Source organism: Oncorhynchus tshawytscha, linkage group LG02, assembly GCF_018296145.1.
Source record: "Oncorhynchus tshawytscha isolate Ot180627B linkage group LG02, Otsh_v2.0, whole genome shotgun sequence".
NCBI lineage: Eukaryota > Metazoa > Chordata > Actinopteri > Salmoniformes > Salmonidae > Oncorhynchus > Oncorhynchus tshawytscha.
The window spans coordinates 71,043,889-71,064,707 of NC_056430.1; the positions used below are offsets into that span (position 1 = coordinate 71,043,889).

General features: G+C 45.6%; 1 protein-coding gene and 1 non-coding gene across 2 annotated transcripts in view; both read right to left on the reverse strand.

Annotated features, from left to right (window-relative positions):
* Window positions 1-20,819, reverse strand: part of LOC112263650 (B-cell lymphoma/leukemia 11A) — a 45,367-nt gene that overhangs the window by 19,972 nt on the left and 4,576 nt on the right.
* Window positions 4,473-4,528, reverse strand: LOC112230466. Its single transcript, XR_002950329.1, has one exon. It is a non-coding gene; the product is annotated as a U7 small nuclear RNA (small nuclear RNA).

Below are 20,819 nucleotides of genomic sequence, written 5' to 3' on the forward strand. Positions count from 1 at the left end.
AGGGAGGATGGGGGAGACGGAACTGGGTTAGCCAGTCAGTCCAGTCGGTTGGTGGGGTGGAGGAGGGGCAGAGAGAGGGGAGGGAGGCACCGTCCATCAGTGGTCTGGGAGAGATTTTCACTTCCAAAATGTTTGCAGGGAACACATACATCCTACCACACAGTGAGACCTTGGCTAGAGCTGCACTGATGAGGGAGAGGGGGTCTGGTATCTCTCACACAGCTCTCGCCTTAACATCATCCTCTACACTAAAGATACTGAGTTCTCACCGGACTGACTGAAGAGACTGACTGAAAGATTTTTCTATCTAAATATTATTGGAGCTATGTAAAGAATAGTGTACTGTTAAAGAGAGAGAGAGAGAGAGAGAGAGAGAAACAGAGAGAGAGAGAGAGCGGGTTGTGCTTGCCTCCCAGTTTATTGTACCTTGGTTTCAGTTTCCAAGGAGTTAGATGTGTTGACTTAAGCTCCTACACTACTTGTTGAAACTGGAGTTGAAAATGAGAGAGAGGGAGAGAGAGAGGGAGGGAGAGAGAGAAATTGGAAGGAGAGACACGCTAAAGCAAATGAACCTTTTAAATTCGAGAGAGTCGCCCTCCTTGGACTCCGAGGTTGGATCCAGAGTGGCACCAGATGATGAGAGACAAATCACTGGCCTTATTACCAACCAGCAGTCTGTCCCTCCAACGTTGCACATGGCACTAGTGTGAACGTCTGGGGAAGGACGGGGCATGTACAGCATGAACAATGCTGCCCAGCACAGCACAGCGGCACAGACCAGCCAGTTTCTCATAGAAAAGTATAGGTATCAAAGCATAAAAACATTTCTCTGGCACTATGACCCTATAGGATAAGGGTTGTAGTAAAGGTGATTGGCTGACGTATCCCCTTGGCTGATAACACAATGCTGCCTGGCTGGTCAAGAGGACAGGTGATTTGTTGCAACAAAAGAGCCAAGAACCGGATCAACAGGAATGAGAGGGAAAAAATTGCCAAAGCCGCTATAGAGAGAGAGTCCAGGGGTCACCTTGGACTCTGAGCCAAACTTTAGAGACTTCCTGTCTGCGATGGTGTCTATGATGACATCTGGGCTACAAGGTAAACACACATCAAGGTCAAGGAAACGTGGGAGTCTGTCCAGACCATAGCGCCTCTGACAGGTCCGAAAGGCTGCTTCAATTGTTCTCAGACCTGTTCTAAAACCTGTTTACCAAATATGAAAAGTCTGCATGGCAGCTTAAACTGTTCTGAGACACAGGCCTTTTAAGATGATTTAAAAGGGAAGGTGCAGGGGTGATTTGGGGTTGTCAATATTTAGCACTTTGCCTTCATTTTTTATCAGTTTGAGGTACATGTTAAGCTAGTTACATTGTAATAAACTTCTCATAGTCCATTTTCCCAGAAATCACACTAAATCAAACCACATTTAACTAAGTCAAACTCCAGTGAAGTCCAGCTACAGTCATAACATAATCCTGACATCACAATCACATCACAGCCTGGTTGCTATGGTGACCCCATTAACAAGTAGGTTACCATGGGGACATCTTAGCCCTGAGATAAACAACAATACCACGTCTGAAAACATCCAGACCTCATCTCTCCCTCCCTCCCTCCCTCCCTCCCTCCCTCCCTCCCTCCCTCCCTCCCTCCCTCCCTCCCTCCCTCCCTCCCTCCCTCCCTCCCTCCCTCATGCATAATGTATTATAATGTATCCAGTACAAGGGTGTGGGAACACGGCAGTTCCACAGAGTCTTCTGCCTTTCTCAGTCGGATGTCACGCGAATGGGTCCATGAACCCTACGAACTCTCACTCCTTCTCTCACCCTCTCTCTCTCTGGTCTTTCTACACACTTAGAGAAAGGGTGTTATCTAGAACATCTAGAACCTAAAAGGGTTCTTCGGCTATCCCCATAGGAGAACCCTTTTTGGTTCCAGGTAGGGTTCCCCTATGGGAACAGCCAAAGAAACCTTTTGGGAACGCTTTTTTATCTAAGAGTGTATCCCTCTCTCTTCTCCCTATCTCTCCATGCTATGTCTGTCTCTCTGTCCCTCTCTGTCTCTCTCTCTCTCTTTCTCTCTCTCTCACTTTCCCTCTCACTCCCTCTATCCCACCCTCCATTCCTTTCCCTCTCTCTCCCCACCAGACACATGGCCGGAGAGAGCAGACAGCCATCTGGGAGTGGTGGCCGGCTTTGTCTGGGTCCACCCCCCTAAAACACCGCTCACCCACTCACCATTACTATCCCCAAATGTGAAAGTCTCTTCTCATACAATCTGCACATATACATATGCAAATGTGTGTGTGAGTGTGTTTGTGTGGAGGGGGGGGGGGGTCGCTAAGAGCCGCCATCATCACACACAGTGAGAGAAGAGACATATTCATCCGATATCTTCACGCCAAACTAACACCCGATGCATGTGCCGCTCAAGAAAATAAAGAAGTATATTTGAGAGAAAGAGAGAAGGAGAGAAGGAGAGAAAGAGAGCTCATGTTTAAAGAAGAGGGGAAAGACAAGAAGAACCTGCTCATATACAAAGAGAGTAATGGTCAGAGATTTGTATCATGTAGTAACCAAAAAGGTGTTAAACAAATCAAAATCTATTTATATTTGAGATTCTTCAAAGTAGCCAGCCACTCTTTGCTTGATAGCAGCTTTGCACACTCTTGGCATTCTTTCAACCAGCTTCATGAGGTAGTCACCTGGAATGCATTTCAATTAAAAGGTGTGTCTTGTTAAAAGTTAATTTGTGCAACTTCTTTCGATCTTAATGAATTTGAGCCAATCAATTGTGACAAGGTAGGGGTGGTTAACAAAGGATTTGGTAAAAGACCAAGTCCATTTATGGCAAGACCAGCTCAAATAAGCAAAGAGAAATGACAGTCCAACATTGAACGTTTCTTCAAGTGCATCAAGAGCTATGATGAAACTGGCTCTCATGAGGACCACCAAAGGAAAGGAAGACCCATAGTTACCTCTGCTGCAGAGGGTGAGAAGATTTGCTTGGGTTAAGAAACACGAGCAATGGACATTAGACCGGTGAAAATCTGTCCTTCGGTCTGATGAGTCCAAATTTGAGGATTTTGGTTCCAACCTCTGTGTCTTTGTGAGATGAAGAATAGGTGAACGGATGATCTCCACGTGTGTGGTTCCCTCCGTGAAGCATGGAGGAGGAGGTGTGATGGTGTGGGGGTGCTTTGCTGGTGACACTGTCGGTGATTTATTAAGAATTCAAGATACACTTAACCAGCATGGCTACCACAGCATTCTGCAGCGATATGCCATCCCATCTGGTTTGCGCTTAGTGGGACTATAATTTGTTTTTCAATCGGACAATAACCCCAAACACACCTCCAGGCTGTGTAAGGGCTATTTGACAAAGGACAGTGATGGAGTGCTGCATCAGATGACCTGGCCTCCACAATCACCCGACCTCAACCCAATTGAGATGGTTTGGGATGAGTTGGACTACTGCAGAGTGAAGGAAAAGCAGCCAACAAGTTCTCAGCATATGTGGGAACTGCTTCAAGACTGTTGGAAATGCATTCCTGGTGAAGCTGGTTGAGAGAACGCCAAGAGTGTGCAAAGCTGTCATCAAGGCAAAAGCGTGGCTACTTTGAAGAATCTCAAATATAAACATATTTTGATTTGTTTAACACTTTTTGGTTACTACACAATTCCATTTGTGTTATTTCCTAGTTTTAATGTCTTCACTATTACTCTACAATGTAGAAAATAGAAAAAAAAAGAAAGAAAAACCCTTGAATGAGTAGGTGTGTCCAAAATTTTGACTGGTACTGTATATCCACAGTTTCCCTCTGGCACATGAGGAATGAGGAAGGAATTTCTTCATAAATATGCAAAAAGAATTGATCAATGAAAGCTACTTGGATCAAGGTGTTTCAACAACACCCATCTCCTCGGAGGATCCCATAGAGAATGGCCACGATGGGAAAGAAACACATCTTTTCATAGATCAGACATGAATATCTCAATGAATATTTCATTCAAAAAAATGCCTTAAGACAATGAAATAGTCCATTGATTAGTTGGTGGGGTGGTTTGTCCATAAGGGTTAGAATGGGGTTTTCTTGGTTAAATGTTAAGGCGATCTTCTAACTACTTAGCATGTACGACGTGATGTGTTCCCACATAAAGAAATACTATGGTGTATGCTACTCTTTATACTGTATTTATACTGTAGTAAACTGTTTTTGCATACTTTACTGAATTCTGCAAAAACACTACAGTGAATACGGTAGGATTTACTGTAGTATACTGAAGTATTTACAGTTTACTATAGTATAAATACTGTAGTAAAAAAAAAAAAAAAAGAGTAGTATATACTATAGTAATTACTGTAGTGTTTTGCGGCCTGTAGTATACTGTAGTATTTACTGTAGTGTTTTTGGGGACATTACTGCAGCATTTACTAAAGTGTTTTTGTTTTAATATCTTTGACATAGAAGTGGGGGTCTTTCGCCTTCAGGAAACCTACTGGAGAAATACTCAAAGAGCTAATTTCCCATAACCTGTAGGTAGGTAGGTAGGTAGGTAGGTAGGTAGGTAGGTAGGTAGTTAGGTAGGTAGGACTAAGTCCCAAACAGAGAGTTCAGAACTTCTGCTCTTTTTCATAACCTGTAAGGAACACAATACAGGGTCTACACTTGGCATGTAGGTTTCTCACGTATGGCACAAATGTGGATATGGTGGAGGGGAATGGGCAGGGTATATGCAACTTAAATACTGTAGTTTTTATTACAGTAAAAAAAAAGAGTTTTTGCAGAGTGTAGTGCTTTTGCTGACATTTGTTTGGTGGATTTTACTATGTATTCTACAGTATACTACAAATTCTATAGTACGTACTACACATGATCAAGGGATACTACAGTGTCTAGTATAGTATTCTACAGTATACTACATTTTAATACAGAATTCTATAGTAAGTACTGTGGTATTCTATAATAAACTATAGTCTTCTTTATGTGGGTTAGGACTAAATTTCTAGCCAGATCCCAGATCTGTTTGTGCTGTTTTGCCTTCTCATATAGTGACTGTCATGCCATTAATGACCATAGCCAGACAGTAAAAACAGATCTGGGATTAGGCTACTGGATATCTGCCTGACCTTCAGTCCCGTGTCTGTGACCATTTCTCATCAGCTACATACACCAGACCTGAGTACAGGAAGACAACAGGAAGACAACAGGAAGACAACAGGAACACCTGTGAAGCAAGTGCAGAAGGTGACTCCTCTAAGTCCTTCAATTCTCACCACCAACACCTTCAGCATAACACTACGTCGCACACGGAACAGAGTAACACACGCACACACACACACACACACACGCCTGAAATGTTTGAAGAGAAAAGTTCTTTGTAGTACAATGTTGACCAGCCTCTTCTAGAACTCTCCTGGGAAGTCCCTGAGGTGATTAAGGAGAAATTAGAGAACAACATTGTTTCTGTACATTACTGTATAGGACATTAAACACACACGCACTCAACCGTTTGAGGCATGAGGATATGAACACACACACACACACACACACACACACACACACACACACACACACACACACACACACACACACACACACACACACACACACACACACATTTGCATACAAAGGGCCTTTATGCACCTTATGTGTGTCGTCCATATCAAATCCATTCTCTCTGTCCTCCTCTCCACTCTCATGTTAGCTGTAATGTTTTCTGTACACAATAGGAACTAAAGCTGTGAGCATCATATTGTCCACCAACACCCCTCCAGACAGACACACACACACACACACACACACACACACACACACACACACACACACACACACACACACACACACACACACACACACACACACACACACACACAGACACACACACACACACACACACACACACAGACACACAGACAGACACACACACACACAGACACACACACACACACACAGACACACACACACACACACACACACACACACACACACACACACAGACACACACACACACACACACACACACACACACACACACACACACAACACACACACACACAGACACACACAGACACACACACACACACACACACACACACACACACAGACACACACACACACACACACACACACACACAGACACACACACAGACAGACACACACACACACACACAGACACACACACACACACACACACACACTGTGACACACAGACACACAGACAGACACACACACACACACAGACAGACAGACAGACAGACACACACACACACACACACACACACACACACACACACACACACACCCTCCGTCAAGAAAAAGGAAGAAGAGAACCACACATTTTCCCCTGCTGTCCCCAGATGTTTATGAGGACTTCTTGTTCTTCTTTTCATTTGTTCACACACTCCTCCCTGTCCTTCGCTCTTCCTCTCTACTCTTTATTATCTGTATCAGCCTGGCCTGTGACCCCTGGTTAGAGGTTCTGTTCCCTGTGTCTCCTACACACACACACACACACACAACACACACACAGGCACATAGGCACTGGCTGGCTAACCAGTCTGAACTGGTTCTGACATAGGTAAACCAGAGCCTTGTACTTTTTCGCCTCCAGACAAAAAATAACCTGGTGGCATTTGATCTAGACTCAGCAGGTATGAGGGAGATGTGTGTGTGTGTGTGTGTGTGTGTGTGTGTCTCCCTAGACCTTCCAGGCCTGGACCACTGCCAAGTTCATCTGTTAATGGACAACCACTCTGAGGGCCGAGCCATCCCCCTTCCCTCTCTCCCTACTCTCGCCCCTCCAGCAGCCGTCCCTACTCATGACCCCCCCCCCACACCACACACCCAACCTCTCCAACCCACCATGCCTGCCCAGATACAGGCCTCTCCCCCTCCTCTCTCTCTCTTCCCTAGACGTAGATCACTCCTGCTCCTTTCTCTCTCCCTCCCCCTCTCGCCTCTTCCTCTTCTCCCCCTCCCCTCCTCCCACTCTATTCAAGATAAACAAAGTGCTTCAAGTTCAGGGGACACCCTGGGACCCTTTAACAAAGCCATCTATCATCCTGTCTGCCAGGCCAGGCCTCTCTCCCTCTCAGCCACCACCAGCCCTGCTGCTGTCTCTACCTCTTCTGGTCTCTGTCTCCATATAGTACTCTCTCTCTCTTTACCTCTCCTCCTGCTCTCTCTGCCTCGGCCTCTCAGGCAGCCTCTATGCTCCAGCCGGACAATTTCCCCTTTGTGCTCCCGTCAGAAACCCACCAACCCCCACGGGCCTAGGAGACTAGCGCCTCGCCTCCGTGCTCCTACCCCCACACACACACCTCATGCCAGGGGCTTGAGGAGGGCTTGACCAGTCACTCTGAATGCCTTGGAGCCACTCCTCCGTCTCTGGCCCCTCTCTTACCACGGGTAAGGCTGTACTAGGACAATTAACAATACTGTTGATGGCTTGATAGGTGGTAGAAAGAGGAGTACCAGGAAGGGGCATCAGGGCTGTAGAACTATGTAAACACAGTGAAGTCTATGGAGGCTGTGTAGAGTGAGATATCGACACAGCTGGGAGGTAGTCTATAGGAGAAGTCTCATTCAGTTATACTGAGAGGGAATCAGTCAATGTAATGTAGTCTCCAGGTCTCTACTACTCTCCTCCCTAAATGTGCTCTGAGGAAGAGAGAAAAGGAGAGGAAGACAGACAGAGAGAGAGAGAGAGAGAGAGAGAGGGAGAGAGAGAGAGAGAGGAGAGTGGAGGGAGAGAGAGAGGAGAGAGGGAGAGAGGAGAGAGAGAGAGAGGAGAGAGAGAGAGAGGGAGGGAGTTTCCTCCTGGCTAACGATTGCAATGAAAGCCTGCTAATCAACTCTTGACACCTAGAACTCACTCCAGGTGAGAGACCCAGCATGACAGTACACACACACACACACACACACAAACACACACACACACACACACACACACACACACACACACACACACCACACACACACACACACACACACACACACATACCACCTGAGAGATCAGGGAGCTACTGACAACACACACACACTCATTAGCAGTTAATAATGTGGACACACACATGGCCACAGTGTCCACAGCCCTCCAACGCTCTCTCTCCAGTCTCCCGTCGAAGGTCTGGCCTGTTCATTTTAGAGTGCTAAATTATCCATTAGATGTTATCAAGTCTAAATTATCCATTAGATGTTATAAAGTCTGAATTATCCATTAGATGGTATCAAGTCTGAATTATCCATTAGATGTTATCAAGTCTAAATTATCCATTAGATGTTATAAAGTCTGAATTATCCATTAGATGGTATCAAGTCTGAATTATCCATTAGATGTTATCAAGTCTAAATTATCCATTAGATGTTATCAAGTCTGAATTATCCATTAGATGTTATCAAGTCTGAATTATCCATTAGATGTTATCAAGTCTAAATTATCCATTAGATGTTATCAAGTCTGAATTATCCATTAGATGTTATCAAGTCATTATCCATTAGATGTTATCAAGTCTGAATTATCCATTAGATGTTATCAAGTCTGAATTATCCATTGAGATGCTATCAAGTCTGAATGATCCATTAGATATTATCAAGTCTAAATTATCCATTAGATGTTATCAAGCTGAATTATCCATTAGATGTTATCAAGTCTGAATTATCCATTAGATGGTCAAGTCTAAATTATCCATTAGAGTTATCAGTCAATTATCCATTAGATGTTACCAAGTCTGAATTATCCGCTGTATTGGGTCTGAATTATCCATTAGATGTTTATCAGAGTCTGAATTATCCATTAGATTTATCAAGTCTTCGCAGGCCAATACCATTCCTCTAGGAGACATCAATGGATTCATAGACCAGCAGCATCATCACGACCCCAGGACTACTGGGAGCATGACACTGCACGCAAAATACATGCACACATATTTAGGTCCCCAGCACACACACTCATTCAGGGGGCTCACACAGTCAGACGAGTTACTCATTCAGGATACTCACACAGTTTCACACTCATTCAGGATACTCACACAGTGTGTGCACACACATCATTCCAGGTGCTCTGCACAGTCAATTTCTGAACACTTTCAGGATACTCATCAGTCAGACGAGCACCTGACACTGTTAGGATACTCACACTCAGCACAGCTACACTGAATTCAGGATACTCACAACAGTCCCCTGGCACACCTCATTCAGGATACTGCACAGTTTCAGACTGTTCTGCCTCATTAGGATTTTGGACCATGCGGTCATTCAGGAACTGAACATTCTTGGCACACACACTCATTCAGGATACTCACACAGTCCACGGCACACACTCAGAGGATACTCACACAGTCAGCCTGGTTCCACTCATTCAGGATTCGAACACAGTTTTGGCCACACACTTTCAGGATACTCACAGTCAGACTAGCACACACACTCAGGATGACACAGTCAGGGCACACACACTCAGGGGATTCAGGCTGGGTTTCTGACACAAACACTTTCAGGATCAGGCTGACACACATAGTCAGGCTATACACACACACTCAGGATGACACAGTCAGGCTGACACACACACACTCAGGATGACACAGTCAGGCTGACACACACACACTCAGGATGACACAGTCAGGCTGACACACACACACTCAGGAGGACCCAGTCAGGCTGACACACACACACACTCAGGATGACACAGTCAGGCTGACACACACACACACACACTCAGGATGACACAGTCAGGCTGACACACACACACTGAATGCTGATGGACACAGTCAGGCTGCATTGTTCCCTTCAACCATCTCTCACACTTCAGGATGACACAGTCAGGCTGACACACACTTCACTCAGGATGACATCTCTCTCTCTCTCTCTCTCTCTCTCTCTCAGCTCAGGCTGACATCACTCTCACTCCTGCTGTGACACAGTCAGGCAGGGCACACACACTCAGAATCAGGATGACACAGTCAAAACAATTGGCAATTACCAGTCAGGCTGACACACACTCACTACAGCAGGATGAACACAGTCAGGCTGCCATGACACACACACTCAGGATAAATGACACAGATTCAGGCTGACACACATTCAATGAGGATGACACAGTCAGGCTGACACACACATTCAGGATGACACACCAGGATGACACACACAGGTGTGTGTGTGTGTGTGTGTGTGTGTCAGGTGTGACACACAGTGCTGACATTCACACATCCTCACCAGGACAACACAGTCAGGCTGTTTTACATGAACACACAGCAAAACACTCACTGACACACAGCACGTGGTTCACATTAGATGACACAGTCAGGCTGACACACCAAAAAAACTCGATATGATTAATGACAAATTGATTTGTAATAATGACAATGACAACAACACACACACTCAGGACTTAATATAATACATCAATAACACACATTTACTCAAACTCATAATGAAACAGTCAGGTTTTAAATAATGAAACACACAGACACACACACACTCAGGATGACACAGTCAGACTGACACACACTCAGAAAAACAAGTATGAATGCTGATGTGTAAGACAGTTTTAGGTTGACATTTTTTTGACAACCTATTTCTCCTGCATTGTTCCCTTCAACCAGTGTAACGCTCTCTCTTCATTCCTCCATACATCCATCCATCCCCACCTCTCCGTTACCCTTCCCCACTGCAAGGCTTTTTACGCTATTAGCGCGTGCTAGCTCCTCCATTTCCATCTCTCTCTCTATCTCGCTACAGACTTTCTCTCCATCCTTCCATCTCTCATCTCCTGCTGTGTCCTGGCAGCCAGGCAGGGCAGACATGTTCAGACTGCTCGGCAAATAATGGCCTAATCAAAAATGCAAAACAATTGGCAATTACCGTGAGGAGGCCTAACGAAAACTCATTAGAATTTACAGCAAGGTAATGAACTGCGAGTCTGGCTGCCCACGCCATGAATATTAATATATTCAGATAAAGCAATCAGGGCTTTGAAGATTAAAGAAGAGGAACGCTTCAAATTCAAATGAGGGATGGAGGAGAGGAGACCTGCATATCATCAGTGAGATTCAGGATGGACGTTGGAAAGAGTGGATGGATGGAGGATGGAAATAAGTGGTTGAGTGTGTGTGTGTGTGTGTTGTTCTAGGTCATTGAAAATAAAATCCTCACACCAAACTGCACATACATCATGATAGCTGTTTTTAATGAATCAACCAAAAGCAAAACATATCAACTCCACCACAACTTCGACCTCTAGTTCTAATGACTGAAACCAGACTCTCTGAAGAACTGATCAACTCTTCATCGTCTGATCATCATTTAACAGATTTGGGATTTGAATCGGAGATCAAATATTCTCTTAACTTGGCCTATTAGGAGTCAACGAGCAGTTGAAAACAGGACCCAAGAGGCCCAGAAACTGCACTGATACACACACACACACACACACGCTCTCTCTCTCTCTCTCTCTCTCCCTCTCTCTCTCTCTCTCTCTCTCACACACACACCTGTGAGTTTTCACACATATGTAGAACGACACATGGGGCCTCTCAGAGTCGTATCTCTATCTCTGGACTGAAGATAAGAGCTCGCCAGCCACAGCTGTAGATGACCACACACACACACACACACACACTTCCACTGGGCCCAGTGTTGGGAACAGTATCTGACAGGTCACTGATATTGCAGTAAGACACTAGGGGACACTGAGCAGCGGCAGCAGGGGGTTAAAGGTCGTTTCCCAGCATCACTGAGACCCTCCTCTGTCCCTCAGGTCAGAGGTTGATGATGTGGTTTGGGAAACAACACAGAGTAAATGGGCGTTACTGACAGTGTATGTTTATCTAATGGGTCACTTCCATTTATGTCAAAAAGTACGAAAGAAAATGTATGAAAGTTATTTTACAAACAGAGACAGCGCAAAGTCAATTGAGCCAGGAGATAAAATATCTTCATGACTTTCTGGATAAAATGATCAAATCAGTGTACAGTAGATGCTATGGATATGCCATTTCCTCCCCAGAGTTACCCAACTAATACAGAACCTTTACTTCTGTGGCCTGTGGCCAGTATCAAAGACAAGCTCTTCTGTGTCAAATTCATTTTCCTCCTCCAAAAATCTAAAAATAAAGTCCTTAACCTGGCAGCTGAGAGCGGTGGTGGCGAGGGCGTGACAGAGATGACCCCTGACCTCTGTACCAGCCTGTCTGCCACAGTATTGACCAGACGGGATGGGAACGTGTTTACTTCTGACAGGGAAAAGGGTTTTTATCCTGGTTTGTGTAAACAACGCTCTCTCTGTCTGAGGAGGAAGCAGAGTTATTTGTTAGAGTGTATGTGTGTGTGTGTGTGTGTGTGTGGGTCTTCTGGCTCGCTCCAGAGCAAAGACAAGGCCAGGAGAATTAGTCCTGACTGAGTAAATGTTGGAAGCTGATGAGAGGTTGAGATGTGCTTATGTGGACTGGGCTAAGAGACTCCATGTCACCTGAGACTAGACCAGACCTGGGTAGAGAGGAGAGGGAGAGGGAGGGAGAGGAGAGATTAGTGAGTTAGAGTAAAGGAGCTGATGAGAGAGAGAGAGAGGGAGAGACTCCATGACCTGGGACTAGACCAGACCTGGGTCAGAGAGAGAGAGAGAGTGAGGGTAGAGTCAGAGAGAGAGAGAGGGAGTCGAGTCAGAAAGAGAGAGAGCGTGAGGATAGAGTCAGAGAGAGCGAGAGCGAGAGCTAGAGAGAGGGAGTCGAGTCAGAAAGAGAGAGAGAATGGGAGTAGAGTCAGAAAGAGAGAGAGCGTGAGGATAGAGTCAGAGAGAGCGAGAGCGAGAGAGAGAGTTAGAGAGAGGGAGTCGAGTCAGAAAGAGAGAGAGAATGGGAGTAGAGTCAGAAGAGAGAGAGCGTGAGGATAGAGTCAGAGAGAGGAGAGCAAGAGAGAGTTAGAGAGAGGGTCTGGCCAGAGCTCAGGGCTGAAATAGGGATCATATGTTCCTGTCTTACAGCACTCATCATCACATCAGGGAGCCCTAGTAACACAACACATTTCCTACAGACAAAACACAGGGAGTGGAGGGGAGGGGCGTGTGTGTGTGTTCCCCAAACTAGCCTCCACCTGAAGCCCCTGGGGCCGTGGCGTTGGGAGTTGTTAAGACAGAACACCCAGCCAGGAGCCCTACAGGGACACACACTCACACACACCCATTACCCAACCTGTCCCGTCCACTCCTTATCTCACAGCCCCAACTACCCCACACCTCCTCCTCCCCAACACACACCTTTATCCCCCGCCCCCATTCCACAGTCCCCCCCGCCCCTGGGACGCTGTGCTCTGTTCCAAGTCTGCCCTGGCACGGTCCACAGAGGGGTGTCCTCCGGCTCCGCTTGCCAAGTCAAAGACCCTTTCATGTTCAGCTCAGCCTGCATGCTCGGGCTAGTAAAGCGTTAACAAACACACAGACACACACACTGATACCCCCATACACTCACACACTAATATCCACACACACACTTGGAAACTCAGATTTATACAAGTAAACTAACACTCACTAACCAAACAACAAAGCCTGCTGGTGAATCTCTGTAGACAACATGTGTGTGTGTATTTAGGACTCAGGCTTTGGAATACAACATTCTTCATGAACAATTCGTATTCAAAACATGAATGTGGCTCTATGGTTAAACGTACTATTAGAACCCAGGTGTGTACGTTATTGGAGGAGGAGGTACAGTAGCATCAGAGCTCATCTGTAACAAGCTCTTCACACAGAGAAAATATGACATTTTAGAAGGGGAAACATCTCCCTCTACTTCAAATCTGAATGATACAAACAGAAGGATATACACACTCTGTCTCTGCACTTTGAATTCTCTGTCACACAAGGGACAAGTATGTCACTAACGAGGATTCGGACTCCTTTCGCCACGACACCGCCCTTCCACTGCCCAACCCCCAGTCCCCTCACATACAGGCCTGAAAGACACCCCAGTGAAGAGGGGCTTCAGTGCCAACACCCTGGCATCCTTTGTTCCCTGACAGTACGCTAACGAAGACACACTAAACCACTAGTCTGGTGTAGTGAAAAGGGGGTTTGATGGGGGGGATGGTGGGAGAAAGGTGGCATGGTGCCTTAAACACAGGGTGGATGGTTAAATATTCCTTTTGTTCCCCAGAAACAGGATGGGCAGTTATAATGTGAGTCCTTTTCTTCCTTAACGAAGGTTTGATGGGGTGTTGGACAAACTAAACCACTAGGTCTGGTGTATGTTATTTGGTCCAAAATATGATGTAATGTTTCCTTCCTTAAAGGGAAGGTTTGTGTTGATGGTTATAATGTGTTGTCTGATGGTTGGATGGTTATAATGTGAGTCCTTTTCTTCCTTAAAGGGAAGGTTTGATGGGGTGTTGGATGGTTATAATGTGAGTCCTTTTTCCTTAAAGGGAAGGTTTGATGGGGTGTTGGATGGTTATAATGTGAGTCCTTTTCTTCCTTAAAGGGAAGGTCTGATGGGGTGTTGGATGGTTATAATGTGAGTCCTTTTCTTCCTTAAAGGGAAGGTCTGATGGGGTGTTGGATGGTTATAATGTGATTCCTTTTCTTCCTTAAAGGGAAGGTCTGATGGGGTGTTGGATGGTTATAATGTGATTCCTTTCCTTCCTTAAAGGGAAGGTTTGATGGGGTGTTGGATGGTTATAATGTGATTCCTTTCCTTCCTTAAAGGGAAGGTTTGATGGGGTGTTGGATGGTTATAATGTGATTCCTTTTCTTCCTTAAAGGGAAGGTTTGATGGGGTGTTGGATGGTTATAATGTGATTCCTTTCCTTCCTTAAAGGGAAGGTTTGATGGGGTGTTGGATGGTTATAATGTGATTCCTTTCCTTCCTTAAAGGGAAGGTCTGATGGGGTGTTGGATGGTTATAATGTGATTCCTTTCCTTCCTTAAAGGGAAGTGCCTGACCATGTTGATGTTATAATGTGATTCCTGGCCTGTCTGGGCCTGACCATGTCTGATGGGGTGTTGGATGTCTGACTGATGCCTGTGTTGGATGTCTGTGCCTCCTTCCTAAAGGGAAGGTCTGCCTGTGCCTGACCATTTCTGTGCCTGTGTCTGTGTCTGATGTCTGTCTGTGCCTGACCATGTCTGTGCCTGTGCCTGACCATGTCTGTGTCTGTGCCTGACCATGTCTGTGCCTGACCATGTCTGTGTCTGTGCCTGACCCTGTCTGTGTCTGACCATGTCTGTGTCTGACCATGTCAGTGTCTGTGCCTGACCCTGTCTGTGCCTGACCATGTCTGTGTCTGTGCCTGACCCTGTCTGTGCCTGACCATGTCTGTGTCTGACCATGTCTGTGTCTGACCATGTCTGTGCCTGACCATGTCTGTGTCTGTGCCTGACCATGTCTGTGCCTGACCCTGTCTGTGCCTGACCATGTCTGTGTCTGACCATGTCTGTGCCTGACCCTGTCTGTGTCTGACCATGTCTGACCATGTCTGTGCCTGACCTGTCTGTCTGACCCTGTCTGCCTGACCATGTCTGTGTCTGTGCCTGACCATGTCTGTGTCTGACCCTGTCTGTGCCTGACCATGTCTCTCTGTGTCTGTGCCTGACCATGTCTGTCTGACCCTGTCTGACCCTGTCTGTGCCTGACCATGTCTGTGTCTGTCCATGTCTGTGTCTGTGCCTGACCCTGTCTGTGTCTGACCATGTCTGTGTCTGTGCCTGACCATGTCTGTGTCTGTGCCTGACCCTGTCTGTGTCTGTCTGTCTGTGTCTGTGCCTGACCCTGTCTGTGTCTGTGCCTGACCATGTCTGATCCTGACCATGTCTGTCTGTGCCTGACCATGTCTGTGTCTGACCCTGTCTGTGCCTGACCCTGTCTGTGCCTGACCATGTCTGTGTCTGACCCTGACCCATGTCTGTGCCTGACCCTGTCTGTGTCTGCCTGACCATGTCTGTCTGTCTGTGTCTGTGCCTGGCCATGTCTGTGCCTGACCATGTCTGTGCCTGACCCTGTCTGTGCCTGACCCTGTCTGTGTGTTTGTGCCTGACATGTCTGTGCCTGACCATGTCTGTGCCTGACCATGTCTGTGCCTGACCCTGTCTGTCTGTGCCTGTCTGTGTCTGCCCATGTCTGTCTGCCATGTCTGTGTCTGAACATGTCTGTGCCTGACCCTGTCTGTGTCTGTGCCTGACCATGTCTGTGCCTGACCATGTTTGTTTCTGTGCCTGACCATGTCTGTGTCTGTGCCTGACCATGTCTGTGGCTGTGCCTCACCCTGTCTGTGTGACCATGTCTGTTTCTGTGCCTGACCCTGTCTGTGTCTCTGTCTGTGTCTGCCCCTGAGCCTGTATGTGTCCTTCTGATCATCTGCTCTGTTTATAATATGGAGCCGGCCTGTGTGTGTCCCTGTGCATATCTTAAGTTGTTTATCATGCAAATGGGGGTACGCTGTTCTGTTCTGTCTGCTCCTCCTAATGGTCCATAACACAAACAAACACACACACACACACAGGGAATAAAGTGTACTTTACAGGATTAAAACAGACACCGTCCCAACCAACACCATGTCTCATATCACATTTTTCATAGAGAGACATCAGCACTGTTGGACTGGACTGCATTTCAAAACATGGGAGGTGTTGTGTGTGTCTGTTTGTGTCCATTGAACAACATTTAGAGGAGCATGTGTTTGGCTGTCTCTCTCTCTCTTCTCTCTCTCTCTCCCTCTATTTGCCCTCTCTCTCTCTCTTTATCTCTTTCTCTCTCTCTCTCTCTGGACAAGGAGGATAGCAACAAACTCATAAGATGAGCGTGAGGATGATGAAGAACGCCTTCATCAATCTCACAACACGCAACAGCACACACAAACACAAACACTCACACCACACACACTCACACCACACACACTCACACCACACACACTCACACCACACACACTCACACACACACACACACATGATCCATTAGGCTTGTACTGTTAATAACAGGCCATTGCATAACGTTAGTGACCCAGTGATATCATGTGGAGACGTTACGCATCAAGATCTAAATGAGCATAGAAAGATTGTAGAGGCAGCTGACTAGAGCCAAGAGGCATAGTGGGCCTGTGTCTGTCTGTGTGTATGTGTGTGTGTGTGTGTGTGTGTATATATATATGTGTATGTGTGTTGCTTAACAAACGGATGCATAATTACTGATAAAATACAAGAGGTCATTAGACTTGACAGAATAGAGGATAACTAGACCACAGCCCAACACAGATAGCATAGCGACATAGACACTGTGTTGTACATGGAGCTATATCTAGGCCTATGGGGTCTATACCAATAGACACTGTGTTGTACATGGAGCTATATCTAGGCCTATGGGGTCTATACCAATAGACACTGTGTTGTACATGGAGCTATATCTAGGCCTATGGGGTCTATACCAATAGACACTGTGTTGTACATGGAGCTATATCTAGGCCTATGGGGTCTATACCAATAGACACTGTTGTACATGGAGCTATATCTAGGCCTATGGGGTCTATACCAATAGACACTGTTGTACATGGAGCTATATCTAGGCCTATGGGGTCTATACCAATAGACACTGTTGTACATGGAGCTATATCTAGGCCTATGGGGTCTATACCAATAGACACTTTTGGTACATGGAGCCATATCTAGGCCTATGGGGTCTATACCAATAGACACTGTTGTACATGGAGTCAGGCCTATGGGGTCTATACCAATAGACATGGACTGTGTGATACCATTTATACCAATAGACACTGTTGTACATGGAGCTATATCTAGGCCTATGGGGTCTATACCAATAGACACTGTTGTACATGGAGCTATTCTAGCCTATGGGGTCTATACCAATAGACACTGTGTTGTACATGGAGCTATATCTAGGCCTATGGGTCTATTACACTGTTTATGGACACTAGTATAGTACATGGAGCTGTGATGGAGTTAGCTAACTTACCCCACTGTGTTGGACTATATCTGGATGGGGCTGTACCAATAGACACTGTTGTACATGGAGCTATATCTAGGCCTATGGGGTCTTACCAATAGACACTGTGTTGTACATGGAGCTAATCTAGGCCTATTGGGTCTATCCCAAAGACACTGTTGTACATATGCTATATCTAGAGCTTTGGGTCCATACCAATAGACACTGTGTTGTACATGGAGCTGTGTGTTATACCTTTACACCACTGTATTGTACATGGAGCTGTGTGTTTACCTATACCCCACTGTATTGTACATGGAGCTGTGTGTTTACCTTTACACCCACTGTATTGTACATGGAGCTGTGTGTTTACCTTTACCCCACTGTGTTGTACATGGAGCTGTGTGTTTACCTATACCCCACTGTATTGTACATGGAGCTGTGTGCCTTTACCTATACCCCACTGTATTGTACATGGAGCTGTGTGTTTACCTTTACACCACTGTATTGTACATGGAGCTGTGTGTTTACCTTTACACCACTGTATTGTACATGGAGCTGTGTGTTTACCTATACCCCACTGTATTGTACATGGAGCTGTGTGTTTACCTTTACCCCACTGTATTGTACATGGAGCTGTGTGTTTACCTTTACCCCACTGTATTGTACATGGAGCTGTGTGTTTACCTTTACCCCACTGTATTGTACATGGAGCTGTGTGTTTACCTTTACCCCACTGTGTTGTACATGGAGCTGTGTGTTTACCTTTACCCCACTGTGTTGTACATGGAGCTGTGTGTTTACCTTTACCCCACTGTGTTGTACATGGAGCTGTGTGTTTACCTTTACCCCACTGTATTGTACATGGAGCTGTGTGTTTACCTTTACACCACTGTGTTGTACATGGAGCTGTGTGTTTACCTATACACCACTGTGTTGTACATGGAGCTGTGTGTTTACCTTACCCCACTGTGTTGTACATGGAGCTGTGTGTTTACCTTTACCCCACTGTATTGTACATGGAGCTGTGTGTTTACCTTTACCCCACTGTATTGTACATGGAGCTGTGTGTTTACCTTTACCCCACTGTATTGTACATGGAGCTGTGTGTTTACCTTTACCCCACTGTATTGTACATGGAGCTGTGTGTTTACCTTTACCCCACTGTATTGTACATGGAGCTGTGTGTTTACCTTTACCCCACTGTATTGTACATGGAGCTGTGTGTTTACCTTTACCCCACTGTATTGTACATGGAGCTGTGTGTTTACCTTTACCCCACTGTATTGTACATGGAGCTGTGTGTTTACCTTTACCCCACTGTATTGTACATGGAGCTGTGTGTTTACCTATACCCCACTGTATTGTACATGGAGCTGTGTGTTTACCTTTACCCCACTGTATTGTACATGGAGCTGTGTGTTTACCTTTACCCCACTGTATTGTACATGGAGCTGTGTGTTTACCTTTACCCCACTGTATTGTACATGGAGCTGTGTGTTTACCTATACCCCACTGTATTGTACATGGAGCTGTGTGTTTGCCTATACCCCACTGTATTGTACATGGAGCTGTGTGTTTACCTTTACACCACTGTGTTGTACATGGAGCTGTGTGTTTACCTTTACACCACTGTGTTGTACATGGAGCTGTGTGTTTACCTTTACACCACTGTGTTGTACATGGAGCTGTGTGTTTGCCTATTGGGTATTTGTCATTTGGAGAACCCTTGAACATTGAACTGAAAACCAGCCTCACCTCCGCAGAAGCATTGATAAGTTCAACACAGCATACTACTTTTCTTTATACTAAAGCCTGCATTTATATCCATAATTGTTTTTAGAAATGTTTATAATAACTCAAAAAGGAAAATTAAACTGTCAAACACACAAAGTTCATTTCCACCAACGTCTGTAAGACAGAACTATTTGTTTGAGCTGCTCATCATGGTTTTTCTCTCTCTTGCTTCATTTAGCTGTGGTTAGACAACCGCCGTAAGAAGTCCTTAATTAACTAAATGAAGACTAAGAGAACCCTGACAATTAGCGGCTGGAGTAGGATTCCTCAAATAAATGCCTCTTCCTTGACAGTTCACCGTAATTACTTTCTTACACGTTTTTATTTATTTTACATTTTAGCGCCAGAGTATGAGTTGGCAGGCATGTATTTGAGGGGAAGAGATATGTCTCTGTGAAAACCACAGCGAGATGGAGATACATCTATCGAGACCACATGAGACAGAAACTAAGGCCTGCGTCCCAAATGGAACTATTCCCTATACAGTGCACTACTTTTGATCAGAGCCCACTATATATGGGCCCTGTATCAAAAGTAGTGCACTATATAGGGAATATGGTTCCGTTTGGGACGCAGCCCTTTCTCTCTTTTTCCGTCTCTCTCTCCCTCTCTCTTTCTTTAGGAGAGTAGAATGGGAGTTATATTGGGCTTCTATCCCCATTGCAGAGATAAACTCAACAACCCTACACCCATCAGTGCAGTAAGAACGTCATACCTCGTGAATATCCATCGCCACCAGTCAAAATTGAACCCAACTCGAAGTCCATCTGCTCTGTGCAGTTTGGACTGTAAATCCTTTTTTTGATCTATGATCCAATAATCTTGCTTTAAGCGACACCAAAACGAAGGCACTTACTCACAACTAGGGTTGTGAAATTCCCAGGTTTTCACAAAACTATCCCGTTGGGAGAACAACGGTTGGAGGAATCCCTGTTTATTCCTTCCTGATTCCGGGATTCCTCCGACCTGGATTTCTGGAAACCTTAGGGATTTTGCAACCCTACTCACAACGTTGAAGTACCATCCAAGTACCGTTAACACCCAAACCTTAGGGATTTTGCAACCCTACTCACAACGTTAAAGTACCATCCAAGTACCGTTAA